The sequence below is a fragment of the Phalacrocorax aristotelis genome, chromosome Z (assembly GCF_949628215.1).
Source record: "Phalacrocorax aristotelis chromosome Z, bGulAri2.1, whole genome shotgun sequence".
Taxonomy (NCBI): domain Eukaryota; kingdom Metazoa; phylum Chordata; class Aves; order Suliformes; family Phalacrocoracidae; genus Phalacrocorax; species Phalacrocorax aristotelis.
Window position 1 is genome coordinate 9,092,117 of NC_134311.1, and position 19,284 is coordinate 9,111,400.

The window sequence follows — 19,284 nt, forward strand, 5'->3', positions numbered from 1 at the left end:
GATGGAGTTCTATCTCTCCTAAACAACCATTCAGCTTACAAAAATTGATTCAAATACATGGAGCCTAAAGGTGGTTTCTTTGTACTGAATAGTCCTTGCTGGATTTTCTGTCCATTAATCTGTCAGGCCACCTTAATTTTTAGCTTTTCAACAATCCTGAGGCAAGCTCAAGTGTTTCATACTTAATGGATTAAGGTACTAGACTGGACATGAACTGCATTTCCAGCTCTGATGCTGAGTTACCTTGGAAAGTCATTCAATCTCTGTTTTGCTTTCAGTCTTGTCCTTGTTGTTTAATTCATCTGTAAGCTACTAGGAATAATGGCTGCTTCTTTTATAACATTTTGTCTACCCCTTAGCATGTTATAACCCTGTTATTAAGGAAGCAGAAACAAGAAAATGATTACACTGTGTAGGGTGATGTCCAAGGCCCTTTCATTGATAAACAAAGTGAAGCACACCACTGTAATGGCTAGCAACAAGTATTTGTATGGCATTCCATGAGATATTTTACGGTGCTGAGTTTCATTTATTCTCTATCGTGTCCCACAATAGCCTTTTTTTAAAAAAAACCCAAAATTATCAGACTGAATGTCCTCATGTATCCTATAAAACTCTTTATCTTTTCTGATGGAGAAAGTCCTTTGATTATACTCATAGGTTTGGATCCGGTATACTGTATTAAATCAAACATCCCTGGCATTGTAATGAACTCATATTTCTAGATTTAATGGAAAAAAATTATGGATGATGCTGAAAAATGCATCATATTCTAATTACTGTAAGGACAAAAGGTTTTTAATTAACTGACCAGAACCTATGCATCTTTCTTTTTAAACTATTTTTTTTCTTTTCAGCAATTCAGTTATTTATGTAGATGTAAGATATTTTTTAAACTTGAAAAACAAGATAAATTATTTGACTTACAGAATGTGTTTGTTCTACAAAACTAGTTTGCAGACTCTTCCAGTTTTGTTGCAGCAAACTTTAAAAATACATAAACCCAGAACTCTTTGAATCCATGACCTTGTGCACTTCATTGTTGATCTTTCAGACCTTCTGAGTTCTTTATCTGAATTTTTCATAAAGAGAAAGAATAAATTAATCAAACCCTTTCCTCTGTGTCAATCACTAGAGCTTCACTGTCTTCTGGTAATAAGCTGGTGTGAACCACCATGCTTGGCCAGTTATCTCTTTGCAGCGTTCCTAAAGTACGACCCAACAATGGCTATAATTTGCCTGCACAGAAGAGACTATTGGATACCAGGTAATTAAAAAAAAAAGAGAAAAAACCCACAAATTATAAGCTTGGCTTTAGATCACAGTTTGTAAAGCTGCAGAAAAAGGATAATTTATGATTTTGAGCTCACAGTTTAAAAAATACCTGTGAATTTCTCTGTGAATATGATGATCTGAAATACTGCAAGAAAGGTGAGCTGACCCAGGCTGTATAATTACTGAAGTCCAAAAGATGGAAACCCTTAAGTGTAGGCATAATTTATTCATGAGCATAGCCCTGCTGAGCTGTATTATTTACCTATGGCATCAAGTGAGGCATCTAAGCAAATTCTTACAGGATGGATCTTTTAGCAGGTCTTCTGAGCGGGCAGCAGGATCTTTCAAACAGTAAAACTTCAAAGGAGTTCAATATAGTAACATTTTAGTTTTGATTTAAATAAGGACAGAAGAAGAAGAAGGAATGGAGAATGGAGAAATTAAAACTTTTTCTTGATGTGTTTGCTTCCTGTGTTCTAATCACTCATTTATGTGTGGAAAGGCTGTTACAATGGGGAAACAAAAGAGGCAGCTCCTGAAGTCCTCCCAGGATACTGTTAGATGATGACTCACCTACCACTGGCCTGTTCTCCTTTTAACTAATCAACTGCACATAAATTCACAGTCAGAGATAGGACTTTGCAAATAAAGTTGCTTTCATTGGAAGAATCTGATTTAAAAAGAAGAATTTCAATCAGTAAAATGAAGCTAAAAAACCAGTTAGATTACAAGCAAATTGTTCACCTCCAGCATTATTCCATTAGAACTGCATATCTTCACTGAATGAAGTAATTTTTTTTAGAATACTCTCGGTTTAAATTCAGAATGTCTAACTTGCTTTAATGATGTAATTGCTGTGGTAAAAGTAGTGAGATTACAATGTTTCATTGTTTTGGAACTGTTTCTGACTTCATATTTACTTGCGCCTTGTTCCTTCTACACATATTTAAATGGAAATGTCATCATGTACACACTTTTGTTAGGGCTTCAGAACAGTATTTCTGAATGACATCTTTCTTTATGAGCTTGTTTTCACTGCCACACTTTGTGGGCTCAAGGATGCTGCACCTGAACATTCCCATGATACAGGGTGGACTTTGCAGAGCAGAACCCATTTGAGTGCCAGTGGGAATGGATGGGATCTCCCAGCGATGGAGGAAAATGAAGCTTTGAAACTGTTGTGTACTGACAAATATGTCAGAATTTCCAAGTATAAATTGTTTTCATCTACCTGAGAGATCCTGAATGTAATTTTCAATTCAGGATCTTGCCTTTCCCTTTCCCTTTCCCTTTCCGTTTCCCTTTCCCTTTCCCTTTCCCTTTCCCTCTCCTTTTCCCTTTCCCCCAAGCCATCAGTCAGCCTCCTGGGGGCACTGCTGCCACAATGTAGGGATTTTATGTAGGTTTTTGAGCAAAAGCAAGGAAGGACCGTACCCCACCACACATTCCCCCTTCATCGGATATGTGATCTCTCCAGATCTTTCCAGATGCTCCTCCTCCTTTGACTTTTTGGTGAGGAGAAGGGGGGGAAGGTTGGCTTTACTTCTATTAAAGGTTTTTGACTGTGGACAGTCTTCAAAAAGTTTAACTATTTAAAGCAAAATGGCAGCTGGGCTTGGTTACTGTTGTATATATGAATTTGGTTAATTCTGAAGATGTGGAGACAAACTTTAAAATTCTTGGTGAGAGATAACACATCACACAGAAAGCACAGGAAGGGAAAAATAACTCTCATTTATACAGTTGTACTTCCCACTTTCCCCATCAGTGAGCCGCATTGTTTGTCAAGTCTGGTCTGCAAGGCAGACTTATGCTCAGCAATGCTTTCACCGAAAAAAATACATTTTATTTTAGGAAAAATTCCTGTTTGATGTAGGAAGATGTGTTACACAGTCTGATCCACAATCTGTTATGTAGTGTTGAAATAGGACAATTTTACTGTTGCTAGATATGATGTAGCCCTGGAAAGAGCCAGGTTGATATGAAAAGGGATCTAGGTAAGCACGCTGCTACTTGCATTTGCAGGACAGTGAACAAACTACCAGCACTGAGGAAACTGTGTCCTTGGTCTAACAAGAGGCAGGTCATCTTCTGCCAGGGCTGGAGGCAACAGACTACAGGGATCTAAGCAGTCAGAAAATCATTAAGTATTGAGGAAAAGTGGGGTAAGGATTTGACAGCTGTGAAAGAATGCTGCTGTTCCAAATAGTCTTGAAGAAGCTTACTCACCAACCTCTGCTCCTGCCACTCGATCTCCTTCAGCGATCCAATACTGTCTCTGAATCAGCCTGAACCAGCATGTAATTTCTGAACTTACATTTGCTAATGGGGAGGTGTGCTGGCCATTTTCTGATATTTGTAGTTGGCCCTGGATGGCCTGGCAGCTCTTGGCAGCCAAGGTCCAATCTAAGGCTCACTGAAATCAAGACGCTTTGGCTCAGTCCACTGAGTGAACATGAGCAATATCTGTTAGCCCTACAGGGACCTCATCGGGCTAGGGTCCTGCAGCAACTCAAATGTGCCGGCTGCACAGTTACAGCATCATCCTTTGATCAGAACAAATGTTCCCCTTCAGAAACCCAAATGTTCACTTTGCTCCCAAGCAATGCCATGCCTAATTTTTCTTGTTTAGGCCAGCCCCAACTCTTGAGCAGGTGCTGGGGCAGCCTTGAAGACATGTTAAAGTAGGCAGAGATAACAGAAGAGTAACAAATAAGGCAAAAGTCAAGCTTGACTCACTAAAACTCTTCCATCAGCAGGTAGATTTTAAAAACAGCTTAGTTTCTAACAGGGTGTACGTTTATTCAGTGAATGCAGATGAACGCAACTGTGACAAATAATACCATAATACCATATGAAATACTGTCCTCATTCAAAATGTGCAAAATGTGGAAAATGTGTAATTTTCTGTTATTTTATTAATTTTTAAAGCAGTTCCAGTTGACTTCTGTAACAATATAAAATATGCCTATGTAGATGTATTAAATATAGAGGTAGGAAAGAAATTACAATTTCCATTTCGTATGTTTCCACATTAAAATTTTTGCCACTTGAACAAAATGTTAAGCATAGGTCTTTATTTTCGAAAATATATTTTTTTTCTTTCAAAATACTGAGTAGAAAAAGGACATGTACATAGATTAACTTGTCTATGAATGAAAAATAAATTGATTTTATTCAGTTGTTGTGATTAGTACTTATATTTTGAAATGTCAGTTTTGATTCTTTGTATTTCCTTTAGTTAAGTTCTTTCTGTGGCAGCATTTGGAGTATCAAGATTTTCCTCTACTCATAGCTGTTTAATGACTGCCATTTCTGCACACATCAATGCCTATTTTATATTTGCAATGTCAGAGGATTGCAGAAACATTTAGTGAGAAATATTTAGTTAAATTGCAGTCCTCTTCCCCCTCCCCCCATTAAAGAGTGGGCAGGAGCTGCCTATGACAGCACATGAAGGGAAGCCTTGCTCATTTAGCACTCTTTCTATGTCATTGGACCAAATGAACAAATCATCAGCTGGAGGTGCAATTTTCACCTTCAGTCCCTATAGCCTACTGTATTTGTGTAACAGAGGAACAGTCATGGAGCTGGCATCTGTTTCCTACCCTTCAAGCCTTGTGTATATTCTAGCTCTGCAAAGTATTTAGTTTCCACAGCAGATTAGCTAATCCCCAATAGTGCTAGAGGACAAAAAGGTTAGTGAAAGCGCTGTGCTATGATTCCTGATTAATAATTATGAGCTATATCTAGCTGTGTTTTGAATGGGTCAAGTAGAACATTACTTATGTTATATGAAAGCTATCATAATACTGCTATAACAGAAGGTGAAGTAAGCCAAGGCTTATCATCTGGACCTCTAAAACTGAACTGATTATCCAGGATGAGGACAAGAGTTTATGTGGCAGGACATGGGAAGTGAAAGAGCCAGGGCTGACACACAGTCTTTTGATCTAAGCAGTTGCATATATTTGAAATCATCACTGAGTGAACCTATTGATTCTCTTTCTTACACCTGCATATTTAAATCAATGTTAGGGTTTTGTTTGTTTTGTTCTACAATATGACTAGGAAAACCATCAAGTATTTTAAGCCTGGTTTCCTGATGAATGTATCATTGATTTTACAGCTATGTCTTCTCAGCTATTCTGTAAAAAGAGAGCTTCTCTCAGAGGAGATAAAATTAAAATTATACAGATATGATGTGAACCAAAATTAACTAGCATTCAGAAGAAGTTTGTTGTTAAGAGCTGTCAAGAGGCAAAATGAATATAGTCTCATTCTAACAATAGAAACTTGTAAAATGTGTTATATTTTCATAACAGGAAGGTAGGATAATCCATTGTTGTGGCTTAGCCGGCAACTCAGCCCCACACAGCCTCTCACTCACTTCCCCACCGGTGGGACGGGAGAGAGAATCAGAAGGGTAACACTTGTGGGTTCAGAGAAGAACAGTGTAATAAATAAAATAGAACAACAACAACAAAAATATAATGGAAAACAATGAGAGGTGTGAAACCTGGGGTGGGTGGGGGGGAAGGGGAATGAGCTACCAAAAAAAACCGCACGTGATGCAGCCGCTCACCGCCCGCCAACCCGACGCTGCCCCGCCCTGAACAGCAACTGCCCCCTCCCCAACTGCCCCCCTTAATATACTGGTCATGGTGTCACGTGGTATGGAATGAACATCCCATTGACCAGTCGGGGTCAGCTGCCCCGGCCTTGGCCCTGCCCCTCCCAGCCTTCTGTCCCCGTGGCAGAGTGCGGGAAGCTGGAAAGGTCCCTGACCACCACAGGCACTACAGTGAAGAGGATGAACCCCTTCTCAGCCAAAACCAGCACATGGGGAAAACAGTGATACAACATAGAGATGACATACCGTATTATATAGAAGTTTACATTATGCCATTCAGCTCATTGGCTGTTTTTGCCCAAAATCAAATCCCCTTGAGGAACACATTGGAATTCTCCATCCTCCTGCACCAAGTGCACCCAGATCCCTGAGCACAAGCAATACCACAAATAGTATTGCTGGAAGACCCCAGACTGTTTTCCTGTCTGGTCAAAGGCTTGTCGTTGCTCAGGGCCCCATTTGAAATCATTCTTTTTCCGGGTCACTTGATAGAGAGGGCTTATGATCACACTAATTTGGAATATGCATTCTCCAAAAACCCACAACGCCCAAGAAAGCTTGAGTTTCTTTTTTGCTGGTTGGTGGAGACATGGCTGCTATTTTGTTGATCACATCCATTGGAATCTGATGACGACCATCTTGCCATTTGATTCCTAAGAACTGGATTTCTCATGCAGGTCCCTTCACCTTACTTTGTTTTATGGCAAAACCAGCCTTCAGAAGGATTTGGACTATTTTCTCCCTCCTTTCTCATAAACTTCTTCTGCTGTGTTGCCCCATACAATGATATAATCAATGTACTGAAGGTGTTCTGGAGCTTCTCCCTGTTCCAGTACAGTCTGAATCAGTCCATGGCAAATGGTAGGACTGTGTTTCCACCCCTGGGCCAGTCGATTCCAGGTGTACTGGATGCCCCTCCATGTGAAAGCAAACAGTGGCCTGCACTCTGCTGCCAGAGGGATGGAGAAGAATGCATTAGCAATATCAGTTGTGGCATACCACTTGTCTGCCTTTGACTCCAGTTCGTATTGAAGTTCTAGCATGTCTGGCACAGCAGCACTCAACGGTGGAGTGACTTCATTCAGGCCACGATAGTCTACTGTTAGCCTCCACTCTCCATTAGACTTCCGCACTGGCCATATGGGACTGTTAAAGGGTGAGTGGGTCTTGCTGATGACTCCTTGGCTCCTCAGTTGGTGAATGAGTTTATGGATGGGGATCAGAGAGTCTCTGTTGGTGCGATATTGCCGCTGGTACACTGTTGTGGTGGTGATCGGCACCTGTTGTTCTTTGACCTTCAGCAACCCCACAGCAGAAGGGTCCTTCGAGAGGGCGAGGCAAGGTAGACAGCTGTTTAATTTCCTCCATCTCCAAGGCAGCTACACCAAAAGCCCACCTGTACCCTTTTGGGTCCTTGAAATACCCTCCTCTGAGGCAGTCTATGCCAAGGATGCATGGAGCCTCTGGGCCAGTCACAATGGGGTGCTTCTGCCACTCATTGCCAGTTAGGCTCACTTCGGCCTCCAATACAGTTAGCTGTTGGGATCCCCCTGTCACTCCAGCAATGCTGATGGGTTCTGCCCCTATATGGTTTGATGGCACTAAGGTGCACTGTGCGCTGGTGTCCACTAAAGCTTTATACTCCAGTGGGTTGGACATGCCAGACCATCAGATCCACACAGTCCAGTAAACCCAGCTACCCCTTTCCTCCACCTGGCTGGAGGCAGGGTCCCTCTAGTCCTGATCATGGCAGTCATAACTTACTTCCTCTAAATGTGAATCGAGAGTCTCTCTATTAAGCTCAGAAATAAAATCAGCACTTCCACTCCTCTGTCTGGGGACTTGCTCACCGGAAACTGGAGCAGCAGCTTTCCTGGAAGAACCCCTCTGAGTGATTGTTCCTCCTTGCAGTTCACATACCCGTGCTTCTAGGGTCGAGGTAGGCTTGCCATCCCACCTCCTCATGTCCTCTCCATGTTCATGGAGGTAGAACCATAGGGTGGCCCGTGGTGTGTATCCTCTCCTTTGAGCCAAAGGACGCTTATTCCTAACAGCTGAGATACTACTCTGTAGAGAGGGGGAGCAGGACATATCTTTTTTGAGTTGCTGGACATCTCGGGATAGTTTCTCCACAGCAGAGACTAGCGAGGAAGAGATATTTGCTTCGTAATCTCAGAGTCTATCAATCACCTCTGCCACTGCTGGTGCTTTGTCCTCTGTCCAGGACATCACTGCCAATGAGTTTACATGCGAAGATGGTGCGCTCCGAACAAACTTCCGCCACATGGGTCGTGTGCACTCGGTTTCATCTGGATCTTTGGATGACCGTTGATTGTCCAGGTCACCATGAATCACCCCAAGCACAGCTAATTCCCTTAGATACTGGATGCCTTTCTTCATGGTTGTCCATTTTCCTGGGTGATATGTAACACCTTCTTTAAAGGGGTACCTTTCCTTCACTTCGGACAGGAGTCACCTCCAGGGTCTGAGGGCTTGTGTTCTTTTTCCAATTGCTTTGTCAACACCCCCTTCCCCAAAAGGGAACCCAGTTGTTTCCCTTCTTTTCCCTCTAATTCCAGGCTACTGGCCTCATTATCCCAGCATCGGAGCAGCCAGGTGACAATGTGCTCACCTGAATAACGGCTGAAATATTTTCGCATATCTCACAACTCACTCAAGGACAGGGATCGGGTGGTCTGTTTCATTTATGCCTTCTTCCTCCTCTCCTCGCAATGACCCTGCTTTTTCATCACCCCTTTCTAAATGAGTTGACGTCCGCTTCCAATATTTCTTCTTGTGTATGGGGGCAACTGACACAGGTTGATTCTCTGAGCCAGCTCCAATACTTGTCCTGGGGGTTTGAGTGGCTGCAGTGCCTGTTGTCAGGGCTGGAGTGACTACAGTGCCAGTCACTTTGCATTTCAATCCAGAGACATTCTCTTCCCCTTGGGAGCACTGAATACTGTTGAGCAGGGCTCGGAATGCATGGGCCAGACCCCAGCATGTTGCAGTTATCTGTGTCTCTCTGGAGTTCCCAGCGTAACAACATACTTTCTCCAAATATTCTACTAGTTTTTCAGGGTTCTGCACTTGTTCAGGGGTGAAACTCCAAAACACTGGGGGTGCCCACTGCCCTAGGGATTTGCCCATGCTATCCCACATGCCCTGCCACTCGTAACTATCAAGCCTTGGGGCAGATTTCTGGGTGATATTCTTAAGTTGCTTAGTCAAAACCAAAACAACATGCCCAAAAACTAACAATAAGTGCACCTTAACCACCCAAGGATGGTCAAGATACAAAAAGGTTGTTGTAACAAAGGTGGAGACATCATAGAACAAAGTTGCAATGATACCCTTCTGTATTTCCTCCATATAAAGTCTCTCCGAGGAGGAGGTATAGTTGCTAATTGCCTCAACAAGGTGGTATCCGAAGTACAGTAACGGTTTCAGCAAAAACCCCAAGTACCAGATAAAGCTGAAAACAAGTGTTTGCATAACAAACCTCATAGGCAAAAACATTACTAATCACAGCAGAACACAGCACACTAAACAAACCAACACCAGTCTTTAACACAAACTGCAAAAATGAAAACATGGTGCTGTGACCAGCAGCTGTTGTTATCTCCAACCCTTGAGCCCCACGCTGGGCACCAGAAAAGACTGTTGTGGCTTAGCTGGCAGCTGAGCCCCACACAGTTGCTTGCTCTCTCCCCCACTGGTGGGGCAGGGGAGAGAACCAGAAGGGTAACGCTTGTAGGTTGAGATAAAAACAGTTTAATAATTAAAAAAAAACCCAAAAACCAAGAACAAAAATGCAATGGAAAGGAAAACAATGAGAGGCATGAAATCTGGGGTGGGGAGGGGGGGAAGGGGAATGCATCACCAAAAGAAACCACACGTGACGCAGCCGCTCACTGCCCGCGGATCCAACACCACCCCACCCCCAAACCTTAACTTTCCTTCCTTCCTTCCTTCCTTCCTTCCTTCCTTCCTTCCTTCCTTCCTTCCTTCCTTCCTTCCTTCCTTCCTTCCTTCCTTCCTTCCTTCCTTCCTTCCTTCCTTCCTTCCTTCCTTCCTTCCTTCCTTCCTTCCTTCCTTCCTTCCTTCCTTCCTTCCTTCCTTCCTTCCTTCCTTTCTTCTTCCCTTCCTTCCTTCCTTCCTCCCTCCCTTCCTTCCTCCCTTCCTTCCTTCCTCCCTTCCTTCCTCCCTTCCTCCCTTCCTCCCTCCTCTATTTAGCAACAGGGCTAAATAGATCAGGCTTTCGAAGTAATGTCTATAAAATTCAGCTGCATTAATTGAGAAGACTAGTGGTCCCACACCCTTTTTTGTAGAGTGAATTCTCTTAGTAAGAAAAACATGAGACTGAAAGAGAGAAAACACAAAATCATGGCTATATATAGTTATGTTACAATGATGTATCTGAAAATCCTTTGCAGTGGAGGTAAACTTCAGAACTAACTGTGACTGCATGTGCACTGCAGTACTGGTGCACTCAAAAGCTGCTCCCTTAATTCTGGTCTTCTCCTCTATGACATTATTTCCTTATGTCCCCTGGCAATAGATTTCCCTGTCTAAAACCTGGAGATCAGAGTATCTGGGGAGACACATGGGACTCAGAGAAACATGCAGCCCAGTGAACATCTGCATGCAAGGTCCGCAACGTGAACCAAAACCTGTCTCCCACAGCACAGACACGGTCTGTAATGCTCCTATCTGCTATCAGCCTTTTCAAAGATCCGGAAATTCAGGTTCTCAAGGAATTACATTTCATTGTCTTGAGAGACTAGGTCAATTGTTGTGTATGCAAAGTGAGTCTGAAAACAACCAAAATAATTCTGTGCTGGTTTTGGCAGAGAAGTGGTTAATTCTCTTCACTGTGGTGTCTGTGGTGGTGTTGGCGGGAGGCTGGGAGGGGCAGGGTCACAGCGGGGCAGCTGACCCCGACTGGCCAATGGGATGTCCATTCCATGCCATGTGACACCATGACCAGTATATAAGGGGGGGGCGGTTGAGGCTTGGGGAGGCGCGGCGTCGGGTTGGTGGGTGGTGAGTGGCTGCATCATGTGCGGTTTGTTTTGGTGGTTCATTCCCCTTTCCCCCTCCCCACCACCCTGACTGGGTTTAGTGCCTCTCAAAGCTGTTCTTATCTGAACCCACGAGCGTTACCCTTTTGATTCTCTCCCCCATCCCGCTGGTGGGGGAGTGAGTGAGTAACTGTGTGGGGCTGAGTTGCCGGCTAAACCACGACATATTGCTATCATAAATATGAAGTAACATGAAACGTACCTTTTCAATAATCTTGAATTAGTCTAAAACTGAAACCTGACCCTTGAATTCTGGGACAATTGAGAGGCACTCTCACCTTTCTGACTAACTTTTTCCATTGATGTTACATTGAAAAGTTCCAGGTAAACCTGAATAAATTATATTTTTCAGTGAAAAAATAATAAACATTTTCAGCGAACAAACCAGTCAAAATTGTGCATATCATCTGTGATTACAACTCAAAATATTTATCAGAAATTACATCTAAGACTTACTAGTATTGATCATAATTTGAAAATTAAGTGTACGTCCTCATTAGTGTACTAACCATTGCCTGGGACCATTCCTGGATAGAGATACAACTGGCTATAACAATGATTTATTAAGTCATTCCCTGGCACAGCTTTGGCCTCTGCAAGCCACCAGGTTCCTCCAAAATTCCTGGGTATGATGTTGCAGAAAGGAAAATCCAGGAACCATTACTAATTGGCAATTTGCTTTAAACTATCTTGTTCTGGAAAGAAAGGGAGCTCATAATGATCAGCTGTGGTCTTTGTGTGCCAGTTCATGTCAACGTGCAAATATGTTTCCAAGTAATTTAGACACAGTCTTTGATTTCTACCTCCATGTTAAAGACTGAAGTGTTGGGAGGAACATCTATATATCCATATATTTACTTTTCCCACAAATTGTTATTAGTTGTATTTATTTAGGAAACAGTGTTAGAAGAGCCTTCCACTAGTTCATATCTCTGATAACCCCTGCAGATTTTCAGGCTTTTCTTCTTAAAACACCAACATTTTTCAAGTAAATACCTTAGCTATTTTTTTCCTACTGAAATGACAGAGGACAGAGCACAAGCTGGAATACTCAGTCATACCACCAAGGGCATTGCTTTTTCTTTTCTATATAAAATGTGTTGGTCAGGACAGTTGGAGGTATTTTTGCCTCAGTTAGGATGCCAGTGACAATTATGTAAAAATTGCCAGTGGCAATTTTTCCATGACGCCCTAAGATCTATGGCAGGGCAGGAAGAGGCCCTATGGGGTGATTCCAAGCAACAAAGTTATTTTTGCTTGGTCTGCAAGCTAGGCAGCAAAGGAGAATTATGTGTGTCAGTAGAAGGCATGGAGGATGTTTTTACAACCACTGAAGCAGGATGCTGTTTCTTCACTACCCTGAAGGATAACGTTAATATTAACAACAGTTCAGTAAAAGTTTCTTCCATATTCTGAATCCAGACCTCTTATTCCAGGACTCTGCCAAAGGTTCTTCTACCTTTTGGGTTATAAAAGGTAATGTCAGTCTCATTTTGTATATTGAAACATGACTGGACAGAGACGTTAGCAGAAGTGACCTGAAATATTTCTCAGTTTGGAGGCAGAGAGGTAAATCTATCTATTGTATAGCTGGCAGAGATATGGAAATATTGGGTGAGTAAATCCACCCACTGATAGGAAACCACAGCTTCTGACACCCAAACATAGATGCCTAGTGTTATTTTAGATAGTCTATCTTGCTTGGCCTCTATCTGGTTGTCCAGAAAAGTGTGGGTCACCCGCATGTACTTTTATGTGTCAAGTCTCATGGATGTCACAAGGTATGAGATGCCTGCTTTGAGACATCCAGAAAGAAAGAACTTCTTGGGCACAAAAACCTTGCTGGAGTAGTGGACCTTTGTTTTTCAGAGGCTGCCTATGGTTATGATGCAAGCAGGGTATACCAAGGATCCTCTTAAGGCTGAGGGCTTAAGGATGACACAGAGATGACAACCCAACAACTCTGTGTTCTCTGCCATAACTCACATGAACAGAAAAAGGTTGTGTAAGTATTGCAGTATGATAAAATCCTACTCTGATTCTTCCTGCTACTACCTGGTAATATATGACAGGCATAAATGCAGTGGGAGTGAAGGGGGAATGTCTCATATACCCTGGAAAAGTGCAACTGAGTTAAAACCTGAGGTTCATTCCACACAAGGATAATGTACTTTCCTCTTAAAAATGAAATACAAGACTCCTGTGTGTATACATTACATCATCTGTTGTAGGTTCATATCACATTCTGGGAAAAGCATAGCGTTCAAATAGTTACTAAAATTAAAGGAGAAAAAAAATCCTAGCAGAACAATATCTTACCAGAAAAGATAATCTGCATAGAGAAATACACATACTAATTGCAATATTAAACCTTTGGATTTCGTCATAAAGAAATCTTGCAAGAATTAAAAGGTGTAAGAAAAATGTCTCAGGTAGCCACATGAGCAGGTAAATCATAAATCTGGCTTGCAGGAAAGTGGAAGATTGCACACAGAGAACTTTCCAAACGCATGCACATGGGCAGTGCTTTGTTAATATCTCTCATCTCTGGTGTGATAAACTGTGCAAATATAACTCTAATGCTTATGGGGCTTATGTAGCGGACCTCACAAATTAGTGTTCTGCTGCTTTCTGAGTGTCACAGCTAGAAAAAATGTATAGTGAGTTGTGCTAACAAGTGGTGTGAGCAAAGTCAAAAGATCTTAAGGATATATCAAAGACTTCTTACATATTAAAGCTATCATTATAGAATTATATGCATACCTTATTGCAGCCTTTCTATACTTAAAGGGGCCTTACAAGAAACATGGAGAAGGACTTTTCACCAGGTTCTGTAGTGACCGGACATGGGGAAATGTTTTAAACTGAAAAGGGTAGACTTAGATTATATATAAGGAAGAAATTGTTTACGAGAAGCGTGGTGAGACACAGGAGCTGGTTGCCTGGAGAAGTTATGGATGGAATTGTTCAAATGGATTGGAATTGTTCAAAGTTGGACGGGGGTTTGAGCAACCTGAGCTAGTGAAGCATGGCCCTGCCCATGGCAGGGGAGTTGGAACTAGATGACCTTTAAAGGTCCGTTTGAACCCAAACCTTTCTTTGATTCTGTGAAATTATTTCTATAGCTTTGGAAAGTTTAAAAACATAAATCACTATGCTCAAGCTGTCAAATCTCCGTGTAGGGTCATAGTGAAGTAGGATGATTTTCAGAAGTACCAGGCTTCCAAATAGGGTGAACGCTTCTGAAAAAATCAGAGCACATTTAGATTCCAGTCTGATGGCTAAGGTTGGTAAGTATCCTTAAAGTAATACCTCTTCACAACCTCCACTGTAACCCGTGTACATAAGCTTTACAAACTTGAACGGGATGTTATTTTCACTCTCATATTTTGTTTCCCTCACATGCATTTGTGTGATATTATGCAAAAATAATTACAGAGAAAAAAATAAAAAATAAAAGTCTTCTCCAGTCCCCATAAGTTTCCAATACAGTAAAAAACCTCAGAATGATTTCTTCATCCAGAAATTAAAAAATAGCTGTGAGTGGCCAGATTGGAGATCTGCCTTTTGATTTACTTAAATATACTGACATATTTACTGAAAATATTACTCACAAGCCTCTGAAAAAGCTGTGTACATGTGTGAGAGATTATTACCATTGTGTCCTGTAAAAGGCTCCAATGCATCAGAGGTTGTGGGGAAAAAAGGGGCAGAAGTATTGTCATCATCACTTAACGGATAATATGGGTTTGTGCTAGGATAAGAACCAACTGATTAGCCGATGGGTACAAGTGGAAACACATACCTTCAAAGTGACAGAGAGACAAAGTGGTTTGGCTTGTTAAAATGTGGTCCTAGAATTCTGAAAAAATATGTTTTTCTGGCATCACAAACGAATAATTTTAAGGAGGTATTGAATAAAATAATGATGTAGCTTTTTTCTCTCAGGCAGGCATCAAGAATTTCATGCCTGGAAGCGTGGAAGGGCTTCTCTGGAGGCCAAGGAGTCTGCGGCCATAGACTGACAGAGTAACAGCGTCAGCTCGTAATACCAGGGAATAGACCAGGTGGGGACACACCGTGCAAGGTCTCCAAAAGACCCAACATTTAGATCCTTCATGAGGTAATAAAGACAGAATTGGTGGAAAGAGAGAGAAAAGGGATGAAACAGCCAAAGTAGCAGGAAAACTTCTTTACAGTAACAGTCTTATGGTGTATAAATAATCTAGCTCTGTGTTTCTTATGGTTATTAAATATATCACAGTCATTAACCTGAGTGCTCAAGAGGCAGACTAAGAGAATTTTTGCTTTGTGAGGAGGTGGGAGAGAGTAACCTTTTAGAAGGCAGAATCTGAAAAACTTAAGTGTCAAAAGCAATGCTTCAGAAGAAAATCCTTAAAATAGCACTGCTCATGCCATTTCTAAAGGAAAACCTGCCTGGCAGCCTGGCAAATGTGTTCATTTTTCTTGCTGGTTTTAATGAAATTGCTACTCTGTAAGATTCTCTCAAAGTGAAAAGCAAGAAATGAGTTGATCCCTGGTGATCAAACTGAACTTTGAATTAACAGCCTTCAAATAATGGTTAAAGGCTCTTTAGGTAATTACTTGTAGTAAGTTTTGTAAAGTAGGGATTAATGATTAGTGAAAAGACATAATGGGCAATAAAATATACTGAAGCAACAGACTAAGACTGATGCTAACTGTCTCTGTATTGAAGAAGACGCATGTGCAATGAAACTAGTGGGAAAATAGGTTTAAAGCTGATAAAGAACCAAAATATCAGAAAAGAGACCCCAACTTTCCACTTTTTTTTCCTCATTTTTTGTCCAACAGATGATGCAACACCTCTGGCCTGACCACAACACCAACACTTTTAATAACAGTGAAATAAGTAAATGTAGACCCATGGCCATTTTAGGAACAGGTCACCACCTCTGTCAAGGGAAACCTAAAATATCAGTGGCTTATGAATCAGATTGAGCTCTTCAGCCAGTCAATTTCTGTACCAGAAATTGTCTCCCACCTGCTGCTAAGAAAGGGATCCAATATGAGAAGTCAGAGCTATGAAATCTGCAGTGTTATTAATATCAGATAACAATCAGGCAAAACTACAAATTGCAGCCTTCTCATTTATACCTCTAAGATCTTTCCTGAGAGGGAAGGTTCCTGGGCTTGTATAGATCAGATTTTGTAGACAGGTATTATATTGAAATTTGTCTTTTGCAGAGAAACTTAAACAGACTTTGTGTGTCACCCTGAAAGATCTGGTTAGCAGGCTGTAATTCACTGATTTGATCTCCCCATTTCCCTTGGCCACACGACACCTTTCAATAAATTTAGATTAACACTGTAGTGACAAAAGTAACCTCAAAAAAAAATCTGGATGTATATAGTTCTGGGTAGGTTTGATGCTCATGCAGAAGGTGGAGGTTTTTCTTTGTGAGACCTTAAGCCTTTCAGTAGTTGTTTAAGACACAAGAGAGTAAGACTGACTAATACTGATGATATTCTGTATCACGGTAGTGAAGAGTTTAGAGTCTAGCTTGGGAAAAAATGTCTTTCATGTTCATTCTGATACTTGCTTACCTCAGCAAATTTCACTGTTTCAGTTAGCTGCTCTACCTTTAAGAGAAAATGAAAAACTAAGGGGGAATATGGCTTCTGGGATTTAGAAAGGAATTATGAGTTTCTTTTTCTATTCAGTCACTAATTCCTGCCAACCCTGGAAAAAATAACCTGCATGTAACTCCATGAAATTATTTTGCCCCTCCCATGGAATGAGCTCTAATAAATTTATGTTTTCCTTATGCAAATGTCCTGAATGGCAGCATTCACTGAGCAACTACTGCACCTCATTCTTATTGCAGAGTGGGGAAGGTACCTATGACTACCCAATACCTACAAACGTGCTGACTAACCTTGACCCGGCATACAGTTCTCACTCTTGTTCTTCAAACACTCTCAGATCTGTTTTTTCATAAGATATTTTTTAAAAAGTGCTTCTAATCCTTTCTTCCTGGGAAGACCAGCAGAAGCCTTTGCCTTGTCACTGCCATGCAGAAGCTTTAAAGAGGTATGAATACAAGGGGAGCAAATTGATTTTGGTATTTCACTCCTAGTGGCAGTTTTGTTAAGGACTTCACTAATTTCTACCCCAGCAAGCCAGTGAGAATTATGAGTCAATGCCTTTTCGGTAGCACACAGAATAAAGCAGTGGTAGCACTGATGTTGCTGAGAAGGAAGTTTACAGCACACATTGAACACTAAACCACTCCTAGTACTCACAACTGTCCCTGACACATCCTCATTTTTTTAGTTGTTTTTAGCTTAGATTATTCTCTCACTGCTTCCCCATTCTTTGCTTTTTTGTTGTTGTGCCATTATTCTCCACTAACTGATTTTCATGCTCAGTGGCCAAGAAACTGCCGTTCTGTAAAACTCAGCCTGGTGTGTTGTCCCTCTTATTTACTTTGCATCAATAATTACTGACAACCACCTGTTCCTGTCTTGAACAGATTTTTCTGCAGATCATGTAGCCTTTTTGGGAGTAGAAGAGTCAAACTATAATTTTCTTTCTCATATTTGCATGTGGCTGCTCTGCCTCTTAGACTGAGCAGTCTGAGAACAAATAGGTCTCCCCTATCCGTCACTTCTTCAACTAAGTAGCTGGGTAGAAAAAAGTGTATTCTCCAGCCCTTTGTACAATCCAAGCTGACACGACAAGCTTGGAGGTGTTCCTAGTAATAACTACTACTAGTTTCTGGCATGAAAATCTATCCCAAACAGCTTTTGGTTAGCACAGCTGAAAGAGTGCTTCTCCTTCTCCACAGAGAATGTGTGATCAGGTCGCACTTGCTCCAGGAATATGCACGGGTATACTTAGGCTGTTAGAAATCCATGTAGAAAAGACATGATGTAAAAGAACAGAGAGCAAATATGGGCAAACAACTTGAAAGTTTGTGGGGTGGAGACAAGAGAACTTGGACTCTTCTTCCATGTACTCATGTTAAACCTCTACATACCATAAGTTTACTCATCTGCTGATGAATGGGATTTCCACATTTTTAAATACCACGTTATTTTCTTTCACTCCCCCAACATTTCTGCAATTCATTTTCCCTCTTACTTGCTTGCTAATAGTCCTTGGTGACTCTGCCTCAACAGAGGTTTTATAAAAAGCCTTTAACATAAATTCCACCCCTGCACAATGATAATAAGGTTATTTTTTTCTGAGTTGCTTTTCTCTCTCACATCTGTCACCAAAACGACACTTCAGTTTCTCTGTTCATCCACCATCGAACTTCAGCTTAATGCTCTATTGCCTAAGAGACCTATGAGAGTGGAGAGAAAAGTGATCCAAGTCATTAAAGGAGGAAAAAATACAACATTTCAATAAAAAGGAGTGAAATAAAAGGAGCGTAACTTGATCATCTCAATTTCTTCTCTGCCTCAGTCCCCTGTTATAACACATGTATACAATTACAGCATCTGTTATCCTGATGGCCTGGAACATAGTACCAACATCAGTTATGTGATTTTGCAAACTTCATGGTGTTTAATAATAGGGACTCAAAGGACACTGTTATAATTGAGTGTAAATGAAAACTCTTCCAAAAATTGCTAAATAGTAGAGAAGGAAAAACACACCAAATTTACTTTTATTCGTTAAACAGCTGGGCAGACTGTTTTGGTTTGTACAACAACAACAAAAAAAAAGAAGTCCTGAACATTTTTCATCATCAGAAGCTTCTAAATCACAAGGTCAAACTATTGCAAATTAAAGAACTTCAGCTAAGAAGTAATATCTTCTTTCACTCCCATCCACTTGATTGGACCCACAAGACTTAATGGTTTCCTCTTTTCCGTGGTACTAAAAATATACAGATTTGTTTTCTTGACTCAGAGTCTTAATTCAGTTTATAATTTGAGGCAGTTTGCTAAATTATACATTTCAAAATTAGCCACCAGGAAGGATAAGTAGGAGAAATATTTTCCTTGAGGTGAATTTCATAGAAATAAAAAATATTGGAACAAAACTTAAACAATTAATTTTGGGATAAACTGATAATTACAGTTTTTATTGCTTCATGAGCTATTCTGTTGTAACCTTTGCAGCACCATGCTCATTAGGACAGCATGACTTCGTATGCCCCTTGGTATTTAGCAGCTGTGTTGTATAAAACTGCCATCATAGGAAACTGCACAAATGTTTTTACAAAATGTCAAATGAATAAGAGGGAATGGAAAAAAAGATATGCTTCATTTCTTTCAAATAGCATGATTAATAAAAAG